This window comes from Gossypium arboreum, chromosome 11 (assembly GCF_025698485.1).
Source record: "Gossypium arboreum isolate Shixiya-1 chromosome 11, ASM2569848v2, whole genome shotgun sequence".
Taxonomy (NCBI): domain Eukaryota; kingdom Viridiplantae; phylum Streptophyta; class Magnoliopsida; order Malvales; family Malvaceae; genus Gossypium; species Gossypium arboreum.
Window position 1 is genome coordinate 125,252,219 of NC_069080.1, and position 23,992 is coordinate 125,276,210.

Below are 23,992 nucleotides of genomic sequence, written 5' to 3' on the forward strand. Positions count from 1 at the left end.
ACACGGGCATGTATGGCCATTTTCAGGGCACACGGGCGTGTGTGTTGGCCTTGTGACCCAAGTTAGAGAGTTACACGGGGTTGGACACGGGCTAGGACATGACCATGTGCTCCCATTTCAAATGTCCTCACGGCTTGTGACACGGGCGTGTCTAGTGGCCGTGTGAGACACATGACCGTGTGACTCTTGCAGCTCACCTGTTCAAACCACACATGACCTGGGGCTTCGAACACGGTCCGATCCAGTCACACAACCTTGTGGCTCATGATGTTTAAAACTTATAGTTTTGTCATAAATTTTAATATTTCATTCAAACCAGTCCCTAAATAGGTTTGAATGTTATTTATAGAACTAGATTAGGAAATTAGGTCCCCGATTGGGTAAATTTATATGCTTTTTAGTCATTCCCGAATGACTGTTTGATTCATGAATAATCTATGTGTTATGTATATAAATATCTGACGAAATAAATCGTATGCCCTAAATTGTTGATATATTGAATGATTACTGTATTCATGATTGCTACTGACTTGTTATGAGGTAGAATATTGAAATGTTTTGGATGTTTGGAATTGATTGTAATGCATTGCATGAATGGGTTGATATGATCGGAGGAAGAATCGGTAGTATATCTACAATTCAACGTTATTGTATACCCACAGTGATAGCAGATTCCAACTGCGATGGTCTTGCAGTGTACTCACAGTAATAGCAAATCCTAACTGTGATGTTTTTACTGTGCATTTACAATCTCTTTAATAACTATTATCTACGAGCGGTTACGATTCCACATACACTAATAGATTTCATCTACATTTGAATCATAAACTGAATGTGATAAATCCACGTATATGAAGTGATGGTGGTGAGAGTTTGAGGGAACTCCTAGATATGGAGCCTGGCGGTGGAATAGGATATTTACCTAAATCGAATTTGAAATCTGAAATTTAATGACGTGCTATTATTGTCATGTTTATATGTTGTCTTATATACCTTTGCTTGATTGTGAGACTGTCAAATTCGTGAATAGACCTGAGAAATTGATTGATATACAATTGTATTTGAAAGTTATGAGTTTACTCATAATAGTATATATTTTAGTTGGTGCTTTTACTCTATGTTGCTGAAAATAAAAAAAAGAAAAGATATGGTCTTTAAGGAGTCCAATAAACATTTGACCATTTGATCTTATATATTTTTCTTGTTTATTGATTACGAATAACCTCTATATTTTGAGGTGTGAGAATTCCTCTGTCAATCGAATAAATTGTACATATCAAGTTTTTGGGTTTTAAATTTTATAACATAATATAATATAATATATAACTATTATATATAATATATACGATTGTAAAAATTTAAAAAAACTAATTTAAAATTATTTTGAACTTTATTAATTATAGAATAACTTTACGAATTTCATTAGAAAGTAGCTTTGTAAACAATATGAAGCACAACTATTTTAAATTGTAAAAAAAAAATTCTTCTAGACATTTTTCTTTTAAAAATATGATTTTATTTTTATTTAAAATTATATTAATAAAAGTGTATTAAATTTAAAAATAGTTTTAAAAATACACACAATATTCATTTAAAATGTTAAATATTGTCATTTTAAACTATTCACATCAACATTAATCTTACTCCTTGTAATATATATTAGTTTGTTTATTTGCAATTCCGCATAGATTGTGTATATGAATGAAAATATATCTAATCATTTTTTATAATGAAGTTTTAAAAATATTAATTTTAAAAATTATAGAATAAATTTTTATTCAAGTAATTTATAATATTGCTAAAATTTAAAGATAATTATTTTTATATGGTTTTGAATAGTTTATATATATTTTAGTTTTAAAATTCTGAAAAACATATTTTTATTGAAAATACATTTATAAATATAAATATTTTTACCTTAACATATTTGAAAAAAAATGTTTTAAACATATTCAAGTAAAAATAAGCATAATAATAAACATATTCTTCTTCTTCTTTTAGATTTTATGCCCTCAATCTTTAAATTTTAATTAATTTCTTTTCTTTTGAGCGAAAAAATTAAATGAATTGTTAAAGTTTTAATAATATTAACATGACCACTCATATGGTGATTTACGTATAATTTAAAAAAATTAAAAAAAGTTCTTAAACTTTTTAGAAAAAAATTATCTATGTTATAATGTAGTATATATAAATTGCCACACAAGTTACAAATATCGTTAAAATTTGAGCAGTTCAATCAATTTTTCCATCCAAAGGAAAACAATTTCACATTTTAAAGGTTGAGGAACCAAATTGATTCAAAAGAAAAAAAGAAAAAAAAAGAGAGCTAAAAGGACAAAATCATTTTTTAACCCTTCATTTAATCCTTTGCCTTTTTTAGCCTTAAGCTTGTATTATTTTGTCAAATCACCCCAAAATAAATAGAAAAGTTAACATTTTTTTAACTTTGCGGACATGGAATGCACATGGATTGTCAATTGAATGACAAGTTAGCATTTAATTAATTTTAAAAATTTTAAAAATTCAAAAAAATTATATTTTTAAAAAAAATAAAAAATCATTAAAATTATTGAAATAGTATAATAATTTTTAAATTAAAAAAATTAATTAAATGTTGACATATCATCCACATGACAATTCGCATGTTTATCACATTATCAAAGTTCACAAATGCTAACTCTTCCTTTCATTTTTCGGTGATTTGACAAATTTCAAGGGCTAAAGGAAGCTAAAAATTAAATGAAAAGCTAAAATAATTTTTTTATACAGTTGGATAGGAAAAAATCATTATGCCTAATATTTACGTAGTTTTTTTTGTAACATTTTAAAAGTATAAGGTTAAAAGTCATTATGCCTAATTTTTACAAATTGATTGTAATGCATTGCATGGGTGGGTTGATATGATAGGGGGAAGAATCGACAATATATTTGCAATTAAATGTTGGTTTGTACCCACAGCGATAGTAGATTCCATTTGCGATAGTCTTCCAGTGTACCCATAGTGATAGCAGATCCTAACTGCAACATTTTTACTATACATTTACAATCCCTCTGACAGCTATTATCTACGAGCGGTTGCGTTTCCACAAGCATCGATAGATTTCACTTGCATTTAAACCGTAAACCGAATGTGATAAATCTACAAATTTTGAGTGATGGTGGTGGCAGAGGCGAATCTAGAGAGCTGGCAACGGCCCTGGGCCTCCCTAAAATGTAATATTAAATTTTTAAAAAATTTTAAATTAGTAAAGGTAAACTTGTACTTTAGCTCCCTCTAAAATTATAAAAATTTGATTTAATCATTTAAAAATATAAATATATAGATTATAAAAATTAAAATTTCATTCAACCTCTCTAAAAATTTATTCTAAGTTTATCCCTGGGTGGTGGGAGTTCGAGGGAACTCGATGGAACGTGACAATGGGGTAGGATATTTATCTAAATCGAATTTAAAATCTGAAATTTAATCACGTGTTATTATTATTATATTTATTTGTTGCCTTGTATACCCTTACTTGATTGCGAGACTGTAGTATTCGTGAATAGTCTTGAGAAATTGATTGATATACAATTGTATTTGAACGTTATGAGTTTACTCATAATCTATATATTTTAGTTGGGGATTTTACTCTATGTTGCAGAAAATATATAACAACTTGGGTTTATAGGGAGGAAAATAAACAATTGACTGTTTAATCTTTTTCATTTTTCTTGTTTATTCATTACTATTACCTTCCTATATTTTGGGACGTAATAATTTCTATGTTAATTAAATAAGTTGTACACATCAAGTTTGGGTCTTAGACTTTATAACATAATATAATATGTTTTAAGACAAGTAAGTTCACATTTTAAAGGCTGGGGAACCAAAGTAATCCAAAAGAAAAAAAAAAAAAGCTAAAAGGACAAAATGAATAAAGGTTAGGATTAAATTTATTTTATACCTTAAAAATGTTTTTAAAATTAACAGTTAAAATAAAATTTCAAATAACCACTTTAAAAATAATTATAAATTAAAAATCAATTTTAGAATTATATATAAAATTATATTCAAAATTTTAAACGTTTCTAATATAAAACATAGTACTTTTTAGGCATAATGATTTATTTTACCCTCCAACTTTATAAAAAATTATTTTAACCTTTAAACTTACCCTTTTTTTTTATCAAATCACCCCAAAATGGATGAAAAAGTTAACATTTTTAACTTTGTTGATGTGGCATACACGTGGATTGCCACATAGATGACACATCAACATTTAATTAATTTTAAAATTTCAAAAAATGATAAAGTTTTTTAAATAAAAATCATTGAAATTATTTGATAAATATAAAATTTATAAAAAAACTTTTAAAATATTATTTAAACTTTAAAAAATTAATTAAATGTTGACATATCATCCACGTGTATGTCATATCACTAAAGTTAACAAACGTTAACTTGTCCAATCATTTTTAGTTGATTTAACAAAAAATCAAGTTCAAGGGTTAAAATAGGCGAAAAGTTAAATAAATGGCTAAAATGACATTTACGTAAAGTTAGAGGGCAAAAAGTCATTATGCCTAATTTTACAACATTTCTTAAAAATTAATTTAAATGATGATTATATAGATACTTAATATTTTAACATTTTTATTTATAATTTAATTTAAATTTCTGTACCATACTTAGAACTACCCATAATCTCTTACTAACCCATAACATAATTAAAAAATGTTTTAAACATATTTAAGTAAAAATAAGCATAATAATAAACATATTCTTCTTCTTCTTTTGGATTTTTTTTGTCCTCAACCTTTAAATTTTAGTCAATTTGCTTTCTTTTGAACGGAAAAACTAAATGAATTGTTAATGTTCTAATAATATTAACATGACCACTCACATGGTAATCCACATATAATTCACAAAATTCAAAAATAAAAAGTTCTTAATTTTTTTAGAAAAACTTATCTATGTTATAATGAAGTATATATAAATTGCCACATAAGTTGTAAATGTCGTTAAAATTTGAACAGTTCAATCAATTTTTCCATCCAAAGGAAAGCAATTTCACATTTTAAAAGTTGAGGAACCAAAATATCCAAAAGGGAAAAAAAAGAGCTAAAAGGACAAAATCGTTTTTTAACGATTCATTTAATTTTTTTTTTTGTCTTTTTTAGCCTTAAGCTTGATCATTTTGTTAAATCACCTCAAAATGAAAGAACTTTGCAGACATGAAATTAATATGGACTGCCACGTGAATGACACACGTTAGTATTTAATTAATTTTAAAATTTTAAAAATTCAAAAAAATTATAATTTTTAAAAATAAAAAATCATTAAAATTATTGAAATAGTATAATAATTTTTAAATTTAAAAAGTAATTAAATGTTGACATATCATCTACATGATAATTCACATGTTTGTCACATTATCAAAGTTCACAAATGCTAACTCTTCCATCCATTCTTGGGTGATTTGACAAATTTCAAGAGCTAAAGGAAACTAAAAATTAAATGGAAAGCTAAAATAATTTTTTTTTAGGGTTGAACGGAAAAAAGTCATCATGCCTAATATATACATAATTTTTGTAACATTCTGAAAGTATAGGGTTAAAATTCATTATGCCTAATATTTACATAGTTTTTGTGCACAGTGTAACACCCTGGATTTTTGGGTTTAGAAGTTTTAATGTTAGTGGTTAGGGTCTGAAAGAAAGTTGTGCTTTTGTGTTTACTTTGGTGTCTAAGTGAAAGAATGGGCCTGTTGGTCTGGTGGTTGAATATGTGTTAGTTTATCTTAGGGTTCCTAGTTCAAGTCCTGGTGAGTGTGTTTTTAGTAATATTTTTTATTATATATTGTTAAATATTGGATTTATTTTAAGTTTAAAAGTATTGGTTTCATTATTTATTTATTTATTTATCTTTTCTATTTAATTATTTATTTTATTTTATTTTGGGAAGGCACATTCTCCCTTTTCTTTTTCAATTGGCTTTTTTTTTCTTTTCTTTTTGGCGGGGAATGGTTTTCGTTGGCGTACTTCGAAGATTATCACTCTCCGTCGTCGAAACAAGTGTGGGTTCTCAATCTTTCTTTTTAAGTTTTGAATGCTGAATTGATTTGGGGTAAATCACCTTAACGAGTGTTTTTCAACCTCTTAATTCGGTATTGAATCGTTCGATTTTCGACAACTTATTTTGTATGATTTGGCAATGAGTAATTAAGGTTTGTATTGGCTTTATTTCGAATAGAGTTGGCTTGTTATGGTGTGATTCTGAAATATACAATTAGGGGTCGTTTTTACTGATTGGAAAGTAAGGTTTTGAGTCAATTTCGATGCGGTTTCGTGACCATACGAGTGGCCACACGGGCGTGTTCCGATACACACAGTCGTGTGCTTTAGGGAATTAGGGTTTTCGGGCTGTTGGGCGCTACACGGCCTGGCCACACAGCTGTGTGGCTGATATAGGGATTTTGTCAATTTTTACATGGCTGTGTCCTTTGGGCACACAAACGTATTAGATTAAGAATTAGGGATTGACGAATTTGGCGTTACATGGCCTGACCACATGGTTGTGTGGCTGATTTGGGGATTTAGGGATCCCACACGGGCATGTGTTTTGGACACACGGTCGTGTTAGCCCTGTACTCAAATTTAGTGTAATTGGACAGAGAGTTACACAGCCTGTTCCCACTGCCATATCCCTAGTTAAACGGGCGTGTGCCTTAGTCATACAACCATTTGCCTCTCTTCATACGGGAGTATGCCTCAGCCACATGACTGTGTGCCCCTCTTCATGTGGGCGTTGACCTCCAATGCGGCCTAGGCAGTTCCACAAGGCCAGAGGACACGGCCGTGTTGTGCCAAAACACCAAATTTCTAATTTGTATGCATTTTGATTTGAAAATGCATCAGAGGATTTCGACCCTAAGCTAGGCTTAGGTGGGAGTGTTTAAGTTCTGTATCCGTGGCTATGTGTTGTTGCAACTGAAAGTGAAATGTTCTATTCTGAATTTAGTCTGTTCGGTGTGTGTGTGTGCTTATTTGTCTCTGTCTGTTTGTCTGTTGCTGTGTTCATCATTTCTATGAGTTTGAATGCATTCATGCATTGCATAAAGTGTCTTGGGTGGGAATGTGAAGAGAAGGGAGTCTAATTATAATATGATCTGGTAGTTTTATTGCAACTTGCATACAATGATTTATTGCACTGTACTGCATGTGAGGCATCTTTACTGCGCGCTATTATCTGATTTGGCAGTTTATCTGTAACACGACTGTACAGTGGATTTTTGTCTTGCATTGTATTGCATATACGTCAGCTCTGCTGCGTATCATTATCTGAGTGGCTTAGTCCACATATGTGGTGTGAGGGTTGGATGGGCCTTCTGAGGTCCTTCGTGGTGTGTTTCGGTTAGATGAGCTTAAACAGCTTTTATGGGATGTGATCGGGGGATTGAGAGGTGTGTTGGCTAGATGAGTGGGTTTCATTGTTTGACTGTTTTTCATACGCATTTTTCTGAGCATTTTAGGTGCTAGACTATCTTACTGTACTTTGACTGACTATAAATGCATATGACTGAGTGTCTGAGTTTGAGATGTTACATTCTATTGGGACGTTGAGTCCAAAATTACCTTATGCTTTTGAATATATATCTGTAGTTTTTCGATATTGAATTGTGTACTGTATTTTTGTTTTTAGTCTTGATTCAGACTCACACTGAGCTCGTGTAGCTCACCCTCTCTTAGTGTTTCCTTTTTAGGTACATTTTCTGAATTCTGATGCTGAACTTGGTGTGCGGAGGTCTTGGACAGTCTCGGTGAAAATAAATTTTTATCAGCTTGCATTTTCAGTATCTATTTGATTATTTGGTTTTAAACTGTAGGATTTTTATAAAGCTGTGGTACAAATTTCGTTCTAATTTTTACTCGATTAATTAATTTCGGTTATATGTTTTACCTAATTGTAATTCTATATATTGAATTTTAAATGATTAAATGTTTCGATTTGACTTGAGAACTTTTTTTGTAAAATTTAACTACGGTTACTTCGGTGACCAATGTGACATCTGGGATTTGTGCTAAACTTCTAGGCCGGGTTTAGGGTGTTACACACAGGGTTAAAAATTTATTAAATTCATTACAAAATAAATCTGAATATTAGTGACTAAGAGCTTGATGTGAAGTTCTTAAAATCAAGGTTTAAACTGCACACTTTTCCTTGCCTTTTTTATTTTTCTACACTTTAAGGAACAAACTTAAAATAGCTTATCTAGTAAATGTGATGGAATTCAACCATAAAATGATTATTAGCATAATGGCCAAAGCATTACCTAAATTTTCACATTGTCCTAAGTTTTATCCATGTTGTTTCCTCCAAACTTTTTTTTTTAATTTCAGCTAAATGAGCCATTTGCCAAACAACCCCTCAATTATTCCAAACCCCAACTATTAAATCCTTTCCTAGCCCCGCTAGGACTTCCTATTCTATTTTAACTACAAATTGAAACCCTAATCCTCTCTATTTCTTCCCTATTTTCTCTTCAACCCATTTTTACAAAAAAAAAACTTTTTGATTTTGCTAAAAATTTCGTTGAAATCTCAATATTAAATCAAGTTTGAATAGATTCAATTTTCGTACCTAATCATCATAATGCTGTCAATTTCATTTCAATCGTGCCAAGAATAGTAACTATTCTCATACCTAATTTTAGATGATAAATCTTGAATGTTTTCATTAATCTTAGCATTTTGGGTCGATTGGAACACCATTGTAAGTGATTAGATCAAGTTTGAATGAAGGATCATAGCTAGAGACCCCAAAAAAGTCAGATGTGTGTTATTTTACGACTAAACCAAGTAAAACTTGAATCTGCCCCATCCACATAGGCGTGTAGCCTGCCCGTGTGGATCACACGATCACACACACGTCCATGCCTCCCTGAAATCCCATGCACCTTCATCTTTCACATGGTTTAAGACCCCACACACGACTATCCCACATGGTCGTGTAGCCCTTGCAGCTCACCTGTTCGAACCGCATACGATCTGGGGCTTCGAACATGATCCGGTCACGCGACTGTGTGGCCCTTGAAGTTTAAAACTTACAGTTTTGTCATAAACTTTAATCTTTCAATCAAACCAGTCCATAAATAGGTTTGAATGCTATTTAGAGAACTAGATTAGGAAATTAGGTCCCCGATTAGGAATGACATGCTAGAAACCTTGATTGGGTAAATTTATATGGTTTTTAGTCGTTCAGAGATGACTGTTTGATTCATGAATAATCTATGTGTTATGTCTATAAATGTCTGACGAAATAAATCGTATGCCCTAAATTGTTGATATATTGAATGATTAATATATTCATGATTGCTACTAACTTGTTACGAGGTAGAATATTGAAATGTTTGAATGTTTGGGATTTATTGTAATGCATTGCATGGGTGGGTCAATATGATAGGAGGAAAATCGGTAATATATCTACAATTACATGTTGGTGTGTACCCATAATGATAGTAGATTCTATCTGTGACGTTCTTCCAGTATACCCACAATGATAGCAGATCCTAACTGCAACATTTTTACTATGCATTTGCAATCCCTCTGACAACTATTATCTACGATTGGTTGCATTTCCACAAACACTGATACATTTGACTTGCACTTAAACCGTAAACCGAATGTGATAAATCCATAGATTTGGAGTAATAGTGGTGGCAGAGGCGAATCTAGGGGGCTAACAAAGGCCACGGTTGTAACACCCCAAACCCGACCTAGACGTTATAGTCGAATCGGGCGATGTCACATGGAATGGAAGCTGAAAATAAGTCTGTCGAGTTAAAATCTTTCCAGTTAATTAGCTTCATTTTATTTTGAAGTAAAGCGCATATTCTTCGTTATGTCTAAATTAAATCTTTTTAGTGGAAGCTTTTGGAAACGTTTATTTTTGGAAAACTATTCGTGTTGTAAGAAACCTTAGTTTTTAATGAAATCTAGTTTTTACCGTTTAGCCATTCTAAAACCGTAAAGCAGTTAAAAATCTAAAGTAAAAATCCAGAATAGTCTAAAGTCCCAAAATTTACATCAAACTCCAAATACGTGATAAAATCTAAAAATTTATGAAAAAAGTCTAAAATTTACGTGTAGCCACCATCGAGTCCTCCGCTACGCTGATCCGTCAAATCTAGAGATTACCTGTACAGATTAAATAGAAAGGGTGAGTTTTCGTAACTTAGTGTGTAATCCCCATAGACAATATGCATACAAAAACACATCAGAATACAGTCATTTATAGTCTATTCTGGAGCTCATTACAGAATCAATTTGGGCCTTAGCCCAATCAGATACAATCTTAGAATTATATTAGGGCCTTGGCCCATATAAGATACAAAATGTAGATATAGTAAAACAGAATCCTACCCTCCAGCCTCTACACACCATCTCCGTCCAACCCTACACACCATGTGGGGATTAAATCAACTCACTCATCCCTACACACCATGCTGTATCGAAATGCGGCACATAATCAGAAATTTGCAACAGAGCTACCAAATAACAGGTTTAATAGCCTTTCAGACACTTTCTCCAAATATTATCAATAACCCACCCTGATGCAATGCAACTTACAAAAGATGTCACGCTATTATACAATTATACAATTATAGTACATACAATCAGATATCATAATTCATGCTCGGTACAAAAATCAGACAACCAGATCACTCGTATAGAGGTTTAAGTAGGGCTTACCGACCCTCTAGTATGTCCACAGTGACTTAGGTGACCCGTGCAACCTTAGACAACTTTTCAGTAACATGGGCTCACACGCCCATGTGGCCTGCCAGTGTGGCCCACACGGCCCAAATTGGCCTTGGCCGTGTGGATCACATTGCCTGGCCCAGAATCTCACACACTTGTGTGGGCCCACGCGGCCTAAATCAGTTTAGCCCGTGTGTTGCACATGGCCTATCTAGCCATCACACGGCTGTGTCATGCGTGTATGGCCTGGCTCATCGATCACACGCCCGTGTTCCATCACACGGTCTACCACACAGCCGTGAGGCGTCGACAAAATGGTTTTTGACTTTCGCTGAAACCTCATTTTCTGCGTTTTCGAGTACACACCTGGTATCGTTTGATGCTAAAATCACCCTCAAGTTTTTCGTAACCTAGCAACACAATATCCATAGCAGACTTAGAGATTACACCAATGAATTCGACAATAGGGGATTATCAAAAGCTCGACTTACCGCCAATAAAGATCCTTTGTTAACACTTCTCTATCCAAGAGGCAGAATTCTCTGCTCAAATACCTTTGTCTAAACCCATTACAAAAAGAGGGAATAGATTCCCAACCATTCAATAAACAACTATGAGAGAAGGAAAAATAACCACTTACCAATACTGCACTAGTGCAATTCAAGACGCAAAAAAGAGAATGATGTCTTAAGCAACAAAAGAAGAAAAAGGGAAATGGAGAATTCTAGGAGAATTTTCACAGGGAGATGGGGAACACAACATCAAACGAAGAAGAGAAATTTTTGGGAAAGAAACAACAAAAAAACTAAAAACCTATCAAATATTCTCCAACTTCCCACTACTACACAATCTCAACTGCGCTGCATTTTGATTCTATTCAAACACCTATACAATACCAATAGCAAAAATAATTCCCTCGCTTATGCAGTGATTCGAACTTAGGACCTCCAGTACATCAATGTACAACTTAACCACTAGACTAGCAAGCCCATTCTGAAAGCAAACAGTAACAAATAAACTTAAGCCCTTTGAGCTAGGTTAAGGCTTTATTCAGAAAAATTCCAAAATTTGTCAAAGGCAAGGCTTAAACTTGGAACCTCTTAACACACCCAGAACACTTAACCAATAAGGTAGATACAGATTTGTATTATACATTAGTAGAAACAAAAATTTAAAATTTTTGGGCGTTACAACTCTACCCCCTAAAAGAAAATTTTGTCCTCGAAATTTACCTGATCAGAACAGATGAGGATACTGCTAATGCATCGCATCTTCAGGCTCCTACGTGGCCTCTTCTGTGCTATGATTACGCCACAGGAGCTTTACTAAGGGAATAGACTTTTTCTAAAGGACCTTTACATCATGCTCTAGAATCTGAACTGGCTCCTCCTTGAAGGTCAAGTGTAACAGCCCAATTTTAGTGAAATTGGAATAGTGGTTTCAGGACCACAGATCTGAGTCCTAAAAATAAAATTATTTAAATTTCATAGAATGATTGGTAATATGATAGGAAAATTGTATGAAAAGTTTTATGGAAAAATTGTATTGATTATATATTTAATTGCAAAAAGGACTAAATTAAATAAAATGTCAAAGTTGAATTCTAGTAGCTATTAGGATTAAATAGCTATGGAATTCAAAATGTGAGGTCCTTAAAAAGAAATTAGACCATCGATGAAAACTATGTAAATATTTTGGTGAATCATCCATGGAAAAATTTAAAAAGGATAAGGACTAAATTGGAAATTAAAATAATTAAAAGATGATAGATGATTAAAATGAAATTAATATCATTTTATGTCATCTTCAACCCCAAAAAATACATGGAAACCCTAGGAGAGAGAATGGAAACTTTTCAAGCTTGAATTGGTAAGTTCTATGTCCCGTTTTTAATAATTTTCATATTTTTGAGATCGGGAAAGTTTAATTTCTCTATTTGGGGGATCAATTTGAAAAGAAATCAAAGTTTAGAAAATTATCCATGGATTAAAATGCTATAAATTGAAAGTTTATGATAGAAAGTGAAAGGTTAGTGATAGATAAATAACTTTTACAAAGTGATTGTTAGTGGAAACATGTGTAGGGACTAAATTGAAAAGTGGTGAAATTCTTGGAAAAATACTAAAATTTGTGAAATACATGTGCTGTAAAAGTTATATCAAAATTTTGATTAGGCTTGGAATATGGAGTAAATTGCATGAATTACAATTTCCGAGCCTAGGGACAAAATTGGAATCAATTAAAAATATGAGGGCAAAATAGTACTTTTGTCTAGAATGTGAAATGGACTCAATTGAATATGAAAATTATAAAATTGATGATTAAATTTATTTATATAGATCCGGAAGTGTTGAACAAAGACAAAGATCGAGGAAAAGAAAAAGTCTCGGATTAGACGATACGTTCGATTGTCAAGGTTAGTTCGTACAAATTAATTAAGCATGAAAATATGTTAACTTGATTGATGAATCATGTGAATTATGACTTATAAATGGTATGTTTGTGTAGCATGTAAATATGGTCTTGTGATTCCTAAGTACTTGATAAAAAGTTATGTGAAACCGTTTGAATATTGATTTCCGATTGGACAGGTGATTACCGTGTAAATGAGGTCTTGCATATGTTGCAGTAAAGATTGTCCCGAAAGGGTAATCCTTTGATCTCATCATAAAAAGGAAAGGTATACTTTGTGTATACCACTTGGAAAGGGCTATGTATACTTTGTGTATACAATTTAAAAAGGCTATGTATACTTTGTGTATACAATTTGAAAAGGCTATGTATACTTTGTGTATACTACTTGAAAAGGTTATGTACACTTAGTGTATAAACTTGAAAAGGGTGTGTATACTTTGTGTGTACACTTGAAAATGACTAGTGCACTTTGTGTATACCATTGAAAAGGGAACGTACACCTCGAGTGTACAACTGGAAAAGGAAAGGTCCATCGAAAATTCAATAATTCAACGGAAACAACATAATAAGTCATATAAGAAGAAATGGCATGATGAGCTCATCTATGCATATTAATGTTTTTGGTACTAACCAATTTGGTTGGATGATTGTGTAGGCCATATTTGCTAGTTTGCTAAATTGATGGATAAATTGCCTTAGGTGTGATTTACTTGTTATTTATATAAATGGTAAGTATAGTTTGGTTATATGAACTTACTAAGCATTAATTCTTATTAGGTTTATTTTCCTTGTTTTATAGTGCTCGAAGCTCGTGAAGGTTGGATTTGGGTCGGAGCTATCATCACAACTAGATTTTGGTATAAATGATGATCCTATTTTGTTATAATGGCATGTATAAGCTATTATGGTCAAATGATAAATATATATATTGGTTTATAATCTAGCCATTGGAATGGCTAGTAATGCATGTTTTGAGATTGGTATGTTGTGGATTAGTACATAAAATATTTTACATGGAAACAAGTTAGATAATATTTTCAAAAAAACAATATATGTGTGACGTGCAGTAAAGGTTAGTTCATAAGCATGATTGAAGATAGAAACATGTCAATTTGGGCATTGGAAATTGATTGAATTGGTTGGAATATACCTGTAAATTTTGGTGCAGGAAAATGGTTAAGTTTGGGGTGAGAAATGAGACTAGAAATGGCCTTATTTCGTCTACACGTGTAAGACACAAGGGCATGTGTCTAGGCCGTGTGTGACACACAGACAGCCCCATGGGTGTGTAGTCTAGCCGTGTGTCCCCTGCATCCTAAATTTTAGTTCCAATTTGGCCACACGGGCTGAGACACGGCCGTGTCTCTCGGCCGTGTGTAGGACATGGCCTAAAAATATGGTTGTGTGCTCTGGCCATGTAAAGTCTGTACCTAATTTTTAGAATTTATTTAGCCACACAGCCTAGGGACACGGGCGTGACGTGTAACCTCATACTGTTGCTAACGTCATAAACAAAATACCCCTTAAGTTAGACACGGCCTGAGCCACAAACGTGTGGCATGTCACACAGGCATGTCTATTATTCCACACGGGCGTGTGCCTTGGCCATGTGCTTCAATTTGTGTGATGACATCAAAGTCAGAAAGCTCCATGGGCAAGGGACAAGGGCGTGTCCCAAGCCACACGGCCCAACCACACGGGCGTGTGGCCCTTCGACAAATGAAAAAATTTTATAAGTAATAAATAAATTTCAAAAGTTTCTGATTTATTTTCGAGTCATTTTCAATGAATGTTTTGGGCCTCGCAAGCTCATAAAAAAATGTTACACATATGATTGAAGGATTTTAATTTGAATGCAATTTTATAGCCCAGTTTTGCATGCTTATGTATGTTTAAGACCGGTAATGCCTCATATCCTGTTTCGACGACGGATACGGATGAGGGATATTACATTTATTGGTATCAGAGCTACGGTTTAATCGATTCTCGAACTAACGTAGCGAGTATAGTTTTAGATATACATGCCATTATATAATTGATGATAGTGTGATATCTCCTGACTATTTTAAATGTGTTTTTCACATAGTAATGTCTTCCAACCGAGCAAGAGCTGATCTCAAAAAAGCTGAGAGCACCTCTCAAGCTTTCGTACAAAGGGCTACAGATAGTGGTAGAAGGTACGAGTCAAAGGGTTAAAGTGAATATAGTAAAGAAACTTTATTTAAAATGATGGATAAATGGTTTTTTGAATATTTGAGAAGAAATCCGGCTGCTCCCTAACCACAACCTCTCCCACCTGCTACACAGACTATTCTTGAGAGATCATCGGGTACTGAAGCTATCAGAATTGGTAAGGCTCCAGTTGATAAACTCAGAAAATATGGAGCTGAGGAATTTAGAGCTGCAATTGATGATGATCCAGAAAATGCTAAATTATGGCTGGAAAATACCACTCGAGTATTGGACGAATTATCGTGTGCTCCGGCTGAATGCTTGAAATGTGCTATATCTTTGCTAAAGGACAAACTTATCACTGGTGGAAGACTGTGCGTTCTGTAGTTCCAAAAGAAAATGTTACATGGGAATTCTTCCAAGTTGAATTCAGAAAGAAATATATTAGCCAAAGATTCTTAGATCAGAAAAGGAAAGAATTTGTAGAACTTAAATAGGGGTATATGACCGTGGCAGAATATGAAAGAGAGTTCGTTCCGCTAAGTCAATATGCTCATGAATGTGTCCAACCAGAGGTAGAAATGTGTAAACGTTTTGAGGAGGGGTTAAATGAAAATATAAAGCTACTGATTAGCATTCTAGAAATAAGAGAGTTTGCAGCACTTGATGACCGTGCAAAGAAAGCCGAAGAGCTAACTTGATGACCGTGCAAAGAAAGCCAAAGAGCTAAGTAAAGAGAAGAAAAAAGCAAGCAGAGAAGCCCGATCCTCTAGAAAAAGACCTATTGGTAGGTCTCAATCATTTTTTTTAAAGAAATCAAAGAGGTATCAAGAAGATCAACTACTTCAGTTGGGTATTCTAGTAAAGAGCATGGTTTTCAATGCTCTAATCTGAAAACTTCATCACCATCAGTGACAAGTGTTGGAAGTGTGGGGAACACAAAGCCTAAATGTAGATACAGTAACAAATTTCATTACAGAGAATGTCGAATGAAAACTGGTGCATGTTACAAATGCGGCTCTTTTGATCACTTTTTGAAAGATTGTCCTGAAATAGCTGAAAGAGATACTAAACAGACTTCAAAGCCAAGTAACACTACTTTGAGGGATAGACCACCTCGACATCCTGGAAATGCTAGTGGTAGCCGAAGTGTAACAAAAGATTCAACGGTTAAATTTGAGACCCGAACTCCTGCAAGAACTTATGCCATACGTGCCAGAGAGGAAGCTTCAACACAAAATGTCATTACTGGTACTTTTTCTTTACTAGATACTGATATTACTGCACTAATTGATCCTGGTTCCACACACTCATATATATGCACAAATTTAGTAAAGGTTAAAAATTTACCTGTTGAATTCACTGAATTTGTAGTGAAAGTTTCAAATCCCCTGGGTCAATGTGTAATGGTGGATAAAGTTTGTAAGAACTGTCCATTGATGGTAAAGAGTAAATGTTTCTTGGCTGACTTGATGCTATTGGCTTTCGATGAAATCGATGTTATTTTGGGAATGGACTGGTTGACCCAATATGACACATTAGTTAATTGTAAATAGAAATACATAGTATTGAAATGTCAGGATGGTGAATTGCTTCATGTTGAATTCGAAAAATTAGATGGACTATATAATGTAATTTCAGCAATAACAGCACAAAAATGTATCAGGAAAGGATATGATGCCTACCGTGCTTATGTTGCAACAGCCCGATTTAGACCCTAGTCAGAACGGTGGTTTTGGGACCATGAATCCATGTCAGAAAAATATTTCAAAATTATTTTCTGTGTTTATTATGTGTGAAATTTTCGTGCTCTAATTTTGTCGTTTGAGTGCCCGATTAAATAAAAGGACTTAATCGCGTAAAATAAAAATTTGATGGTTATTTCTATAAAGGCCAAATTTCTATTGTCTTATTAATTTGAAGTACCTAAGATGTAATTAGACCATGGGATTATGGTGTGTACGGCAATGACCTTAGAATATGTGTTATGTTTATTTATTATTAAAAGGTAAAAATGTAAAACGGTTAATAAACATGTTATATCATAATAAAATATAAAATAAGAAAACATGCTTTCATTTTTTTATGGCATGACCGAAACACAAAAAGAAAGAAAAGAAAGAAAGCTTGTTATTCGGCCATTGTTGTCCAAAATTAAGGTATGTACCTAGCTCAATTTTTGTTAATTTTTACATCTTTGGGATCGTTGCTTCGAATACTATCCAACCCATGCTAGAATTTCTGATTTTAATGAATATTTTGAGTTATGCCATTGATGAATATTTGTGTTTTGTGATGTTTGATGATAAATTATGAAAGACATTTTTTGGATTAATATGTTTTGTATTGGAATTTTTGATGAATTTGAGTAATTAGGGCTAAATTGTAAAAATAATAAATTGAAGGACTAAAATGTAAAATAAATGAAATGTGTGTATTTTTATGTACTATGGGAACATTCGACCTAAGTATGTTACATGGAGATTTTGTGTATTTTGTGTTTTATGCAATTAGGACTAATTTGTAAAAGAATGAACTATCAGGGGTAAAATGGTAATTTTCCCATTTATGTGTTGTTGGATTAAATTGAATAAAATTGTGTTTGAATGGGATTAATTTGAAATTGTATAGATCAAGAACAAAAGAAATCAGACTTGGATCGGGGAAAAACAAAAATAGTCAAATAGTCGATTTACATCATTCGTCGATATCCAAGGTAAGTCTTTATGTTGATTTGGAATTCATAGATTTATAGTAAAGCTAACCGAATATGATTAAGCATGGAAATAATGTATTTGAGTTTAATTCGACTGAGTTGTAACATTTGAAAGTCCGTATGAACTATATGGAATATCTAGAATTTTCGATATAGGAATTGTTATGAGACAGTTTTATAATAGTGATTTTAGGCTTTGAGCCTAGCAAGCCTTGTGCTAGTGAATTTAATCGGGCTTTATGCCTAGCAAGCTTATTGCTGTGTATAAAAATCAGACCTTGAGTCTACTAGGCCTTATGCCGGTGTGAGATATCAGCTTAGGCCTAGCAGGATTTACGCCGGTGAACTATTATAAGTCTATGCTTAAAGAACTTTATGCTGATGTGTTAATTGAATACGTTAAACAAGCTAAAACGATCAGGTACGTGATAGTTGGTTACCTATTTGAAAATAGGGTGAAAGAATTTCTTGATATGTGATGAAAAAGGATTCATGAAGTTGTTGTAGTATATATGGTAATATGATAGATATATTTGGCCTTATAGTTGTATATGATATAATGTTAAACTTTGAGTGATGAATATATGTTTATAAATATATCTATATATTCAATTATATAAGACAATATGGTTTCGAAATTTGAGAATATATTGATGATATATACATGTATATTTGGCCAAAGAGAGATTGTCCTATGAAAGTATATGTTATATATGTATGGAATTAAAAGCTTGAAATTAAATGTTTTTATGCATTAATTGTTTAATTTGCTTGAGGCCTACTAAGCTAAGTTAGCTTACTCTGTATGTTTTTGTTACTCAGTTTTATAGATTTTGAAGTAAGTTACGAGCTCGGGGATCGTCAGTGAAGTCATCCACACTATCGTCAATCTTCGGTACTTTTAAAAGTCTTATTTCAAATTTATGGCATGTATAGGCTAATATGTATTTTGTCCGATCTTGGATATGTATAATTTTAGCCATGCGAATATGGCTTAACTTCTAAGTTTGAATTTGGTTATGTTTGGTCATGGTTTAATCCGTTTTGGTTATAATGTTATATGCTATGAGTGAATGGTATATGTGATTGGTGTTATTCGTTTTGGAAATGGCTTGATAATGGTTGGTGAACTTGATTGTGGTTGATGAGTCGGTCATGGTGTATATAAATTTTCATAAGTATGGTTAGATGATTCAGTTTTGGTTAGGTATAGATAACGTATATATATGAAATTGGCTGTTATGTTTGATATAGGTGTTAATGTGTGAATGAGCATTAGATGATATATATACTTAAGTTCGAATATGGTAAGGGTTTATTATGATATGTTATGTCTTGTAAAGGTCTAGTAATTTGGCTTAACAGAGGAGCAAGATGTTGATTGTATACATGTACATGTGTATGTGTGAGTAATCGAATGATGCTTGTCATTATGATTCGGTTTGTAACGGAAATGTATATGCATATATTATGCTTATGTGGTTGGTAAAATAGGCACATTTAATGAAGATAAATATTGAGTTGGTATTAGGTATGTTTTGTTAGTAAATTGCATATTTGATAAGTAACAAGTATATATATATATATATATATCTATTTTCGGTATGTAATTGGTAAACTTCTAGTTTAAGATTGAATGGTGGAACCGGTATGACTTAAATGTTTAATGAAATATTTGTGATCATTTGTGAAGTTGATAATGCCATATATGCTAAGGGATAAAATGTATTGTGATACTATTTAATTAGTTAAATATGCGCACATATAGAATTAAGAAATATAATGTTTGATTTTTATTTATTGGTATTCGCTTATCAATAAAGTAATGAACCTCTGATTCATATATACAATATGTTTTACAATGTATGTTTAATATTTAATTAGTTATATGTTCTATATATATATATATGAATATGACCTGTGTTAGCATGAGAATGTTAGGAACTGCACTTATTTTCAGTAATGCTTCGTGACCCTAGTCCGACGATGGATACTGGTTAGAGGTGTTACATATGTGTTGGATACAAAGGTAACTGGGTCAAAAATTCAATCTGTGCCAGTTGTATGTTAATTTCCAGATGTGTTTCCAGAAGAATTGCCTGGCTTATTGATAAACTATAATTTATACATATTTTTACCCCATGTTTAATGCATTTTATGGATGATTTCCCACTATAATTGGTGAATTTGATGCTCCTAATTCTTTAATTTCATGTTTGATACTTAGGAGAGCATAGAGGAGCAAAAGGAACGAGAAACGAGCCAAAAACAGAGAAAATGGGCCAAAGTGCAAAATCAACATGGGCTGGACCTCCTCACACGGGCAAACCACACGGCCGTATCAATTTGGCGGGCTCGAACACGGGCATGTGCCACGGGCGTGTCCCTGCTGAGCCCAAGTTAAGTCCAATTCGAAAAAGGCCACTTTTGAGGGTTTTTAGGCATTCCAAAGCCTATAAATACACCTTAGAGGAGCAAGGAAGAGGAGACGGAGAATAGAGAGTAAGGAATTACTCCAAGGAAGCCGATTGATCCATCTCGAAAGTCGGATTCATCATCAAGACTGAAGATCTCTCCTCAATTTCCATTCAGGAGTTTTGTGTTTTCTTTATGTTTTGTATTTTTTATTCTTCTAAGATGTTTTCCTATTTAGTTATGATCTAAACCCCTAAATATCTAAGGGGGATGAAACCTAAGACAAATTTTGTTATTATTTTCTGAAACTATGATAAATATTTAATTTGTTCTTAATTATGTGTTCTTAATTCTTATTTTGATATCCCAGGATAGTGATTCAAGACACGCTCTTATTCAGAGGAGGAATAGACCCTGTCTAAGAGTACATTTGTCATAATTAAGCGGACTTGATTGCGCGCCTAGAAATAGGGTGACAAGATTTTGCCGGATTAGGGTGAAACCTAATAAGGGGGTCTATAGATCGAGTTAACGCAACCCTAGAGTGTTAATTAGAGAAAAGTCTCGGTTATTCAATCTAGAGATTAGATGTTATTAGTCTTGAATAAGGATAATAACATAACTTAGGGATCTCTAACAGAACAAGTTAAATGAATAAATCGTCTGATTCGGAGCCAGAATAACAAGTAAAGTCTAGGTGGATTTTTCCTTAGGTATTGTCTCAAGTCAATCGATTTTCCCAAAAACAATTCCCCAATTCTTTTCTCTATGCGTTCTTAGTTTTAATAATTAGTTAATTAAAACAAACCCTTTTTATTCTTAGGCTAGATAATAAAAAGATAGTAATTACTAGTACTTTTGGTTCCCTTGGGTACGACATCCCGGTCTTGCCATTACTATACTATTGTTCGATAGGTGCACTTGCCTTTTCATCGTGATAATAGTTAGTCTAGGTTTGATCTTCAATATAAATATTTATTACTTGTTACGGATCACACGATCAAGTTTTTGGCGCCGTTGCCTAAGGAACTGAAATATTAGGAACACTAAATTTTTATTACTTTAGCCATTTATTTTTCTTGCAAATTTATTTTATTTTATTATTTAATTTACTTTTTCTTTCTCTTAGCAGGTTTTTATAGTTTATAACTAGAATAAACCCGTCGGGACCATTACTTTTTGACGAAGAAATCGATCGTACAATTCACAGAAATTAAAGAGAAATAAGGCGCAGCTTAAGATACACGAAGGACGAGCAAGAAGACAATACTCAACCTCCAACCGACGAGATGGCTGAAAACCAAAACAATTAGCTACCTCCTGCAATTGCTGCTAATCAAAATCCTGCTCCGCATACTATGTATGACTATGCTAAACCCTCTTTAACAGGAATTGAGTCTAGTATAGTTAGACCTGCTATTGCTGCGAATAATTTCAAACTAAAACCTAACATAATTCAAATGATACAGTAGTTTGTTCAGTTTGATGGTTTGTAGGATGAGGATCCCAACACACACTTGGCAAATTTTCTTGAATTTTTCTATACATTCAAAATCAATGGCATCTCTAACGATGCCATTCGTCTTCGGTTATTTCCCTTTTCATTGAGAAACAAAGCTAAATAGTGGTTGAACTCGTTACCACGAGGGTCTATCACTACTTGGGAACAAATGACTGAGAAATTTTTACTAAAATATTTTTCACCGGCTAAAACGGCTAAATTACGTAATGATATCTCTTCTTTTGTGTAGATAGATTTAGAAACACTTTACGATGCATGGGAGAGATACAAGGACTTACTGAGAAGGTGCCCTCACCATGGGTTACCACTTTGGCTTCAAGTACAAACATTCCACAATGGTCTGAATCCCTCGACTCTGCAAATGGTTGACACAGCTGCTGGCGGAACCATCAACAACAAAACACCGGAGGATGCTTATGAATTTATAGAGGAGATGTCACTGAATAACTATTCAGTGGCAAGTTATGAGGACAAAGCCAACGAAAATAGCCTGCGTTTATAACATCAACTTAGTCACTATGCTCTCTAATCAGGTAGAACTTCTTAATAAAAAGATTGATGGTTTACTTGGTTCTACGTAGGTACATCCAGTAATGAGGTGTGACTCAAGCAGAGGAGGTGTGCATACAGAATACCAACCCTTCAATCCTACAACTGAAAAAGAACAAGTTAACTATATGGGTAACAATAACTTTCGATCTCAAAATAACCCATACAGTAATACTTATAATGCAGGTTGGAGGAACCACCCAAATTTCTCCTGGGGTCAAGGGAATCAAAGGCCACAAAATCCTTAGGGTTTTCAACAGCCACCTTATCAACAAGAGAAGAAACCAAACCTTGAAGAGATGCTTTCTAAATTCATCTCGGTGTCAGAAACCCATTTCCAAAATACCGAGACAGCACTTAAGAATCAACAAGCATCGATCCAAGGACTCAAAACTTAGATAGGCCAGCTGTCCAAACTAATCTCCGACCGACCACAAGGTAGCTTACCCAGTAATACTAAACCTAATTCGAGGGAACACCTCAATGAAATTAGTACTCAAGATAAGGAAGGATTCACTGCACCTGAGCCAGAATTACAGCAAGACAACGTGATGAACAAAGGACGAGAAGAGGTAAACAATAATGATCCCAAACAGGTAAGTATGAATCATGAACCTTGTGTGCCATATCCTAAAGCGATGATGAAAGACAGAACAGAAGAACAATTCAGTAAGTTTGTCAAACTCTTAAAGAAATTACATATTAACTTATCCTTTATTGAAGTTCTTTCACAGATGCCCAACTCAGCAAAATTCTTAAAGGAACTTCTGAGCAATAAAAGGAAATTAGACGCTACATCATATGTGGAACTCAATGCAGTCTGCTCAACTATTCTAAAGAATGAGCTACCTAACAAATTGAAAGATGCAGGGAGTTTTACAATTCCTTGCTTAATTGGTAGTATATCTGTGAATAATGCTTTAGCTGATCTAGGGGAAAGTATAAATGTTATGCCGTATAAAATGTTTAAACGACTAGGTTTCAGTAAACCCAAACAGACTAGGATGAGCATACAATTGGCTGACAAAATAGTTAGATTTCCTAAGGGTATTATTGAAGACGTTCTCATTGAAATTGATAAATTTATTTACCCAGTAGACTTCGTTGTCTTAGATATGGATGAGGGATAACGAGGTACCTTTAATTTTAGGACGACCCTTTTTAGCAACTGCCATAACCATTATTAATGTAGGCACAGGAGAGCTAACACTTCGTGCAGGTGACGATACAGTAACACTCCAAGCATGCGACTCAGTCAAAACCTCTAAAACTCAAGATAATGTTATAAAACCTGTCGATGATAAAACGAATATTCAATCGTCCTTGCAGGAACCTCCTCGAACCAAGACAACAGAGACAGTGTGCTACTATCATGAAGAGAACAAAGACATCCATGAAGAATGAAGACTATAGATAGAGGAGCTAGACAAACTGAGAACACATGATAAACTGAAACTACA

At 33.3% G+C, this 23,992-nt stretch overlaps 1 non-coding gene across 1 annotated transcript; it reads right to left on the bottom strand.

The window, feature by feature from the left end:
- Positions 1-22,179: 22,179 nt before the first annotated feature.
- Positions 22,180-22,286, bottom strand: LOC128284973 (small nucleolar RNA R71). Its single transcript, XR_008275389.1, has one exon. It is a non-coding gene; the product is annotated as a small nucleolar RNA R71 (small nucleolar RNA).
- Positions 22,287-23,992: the final 1,706 nt, after the last annotated feature.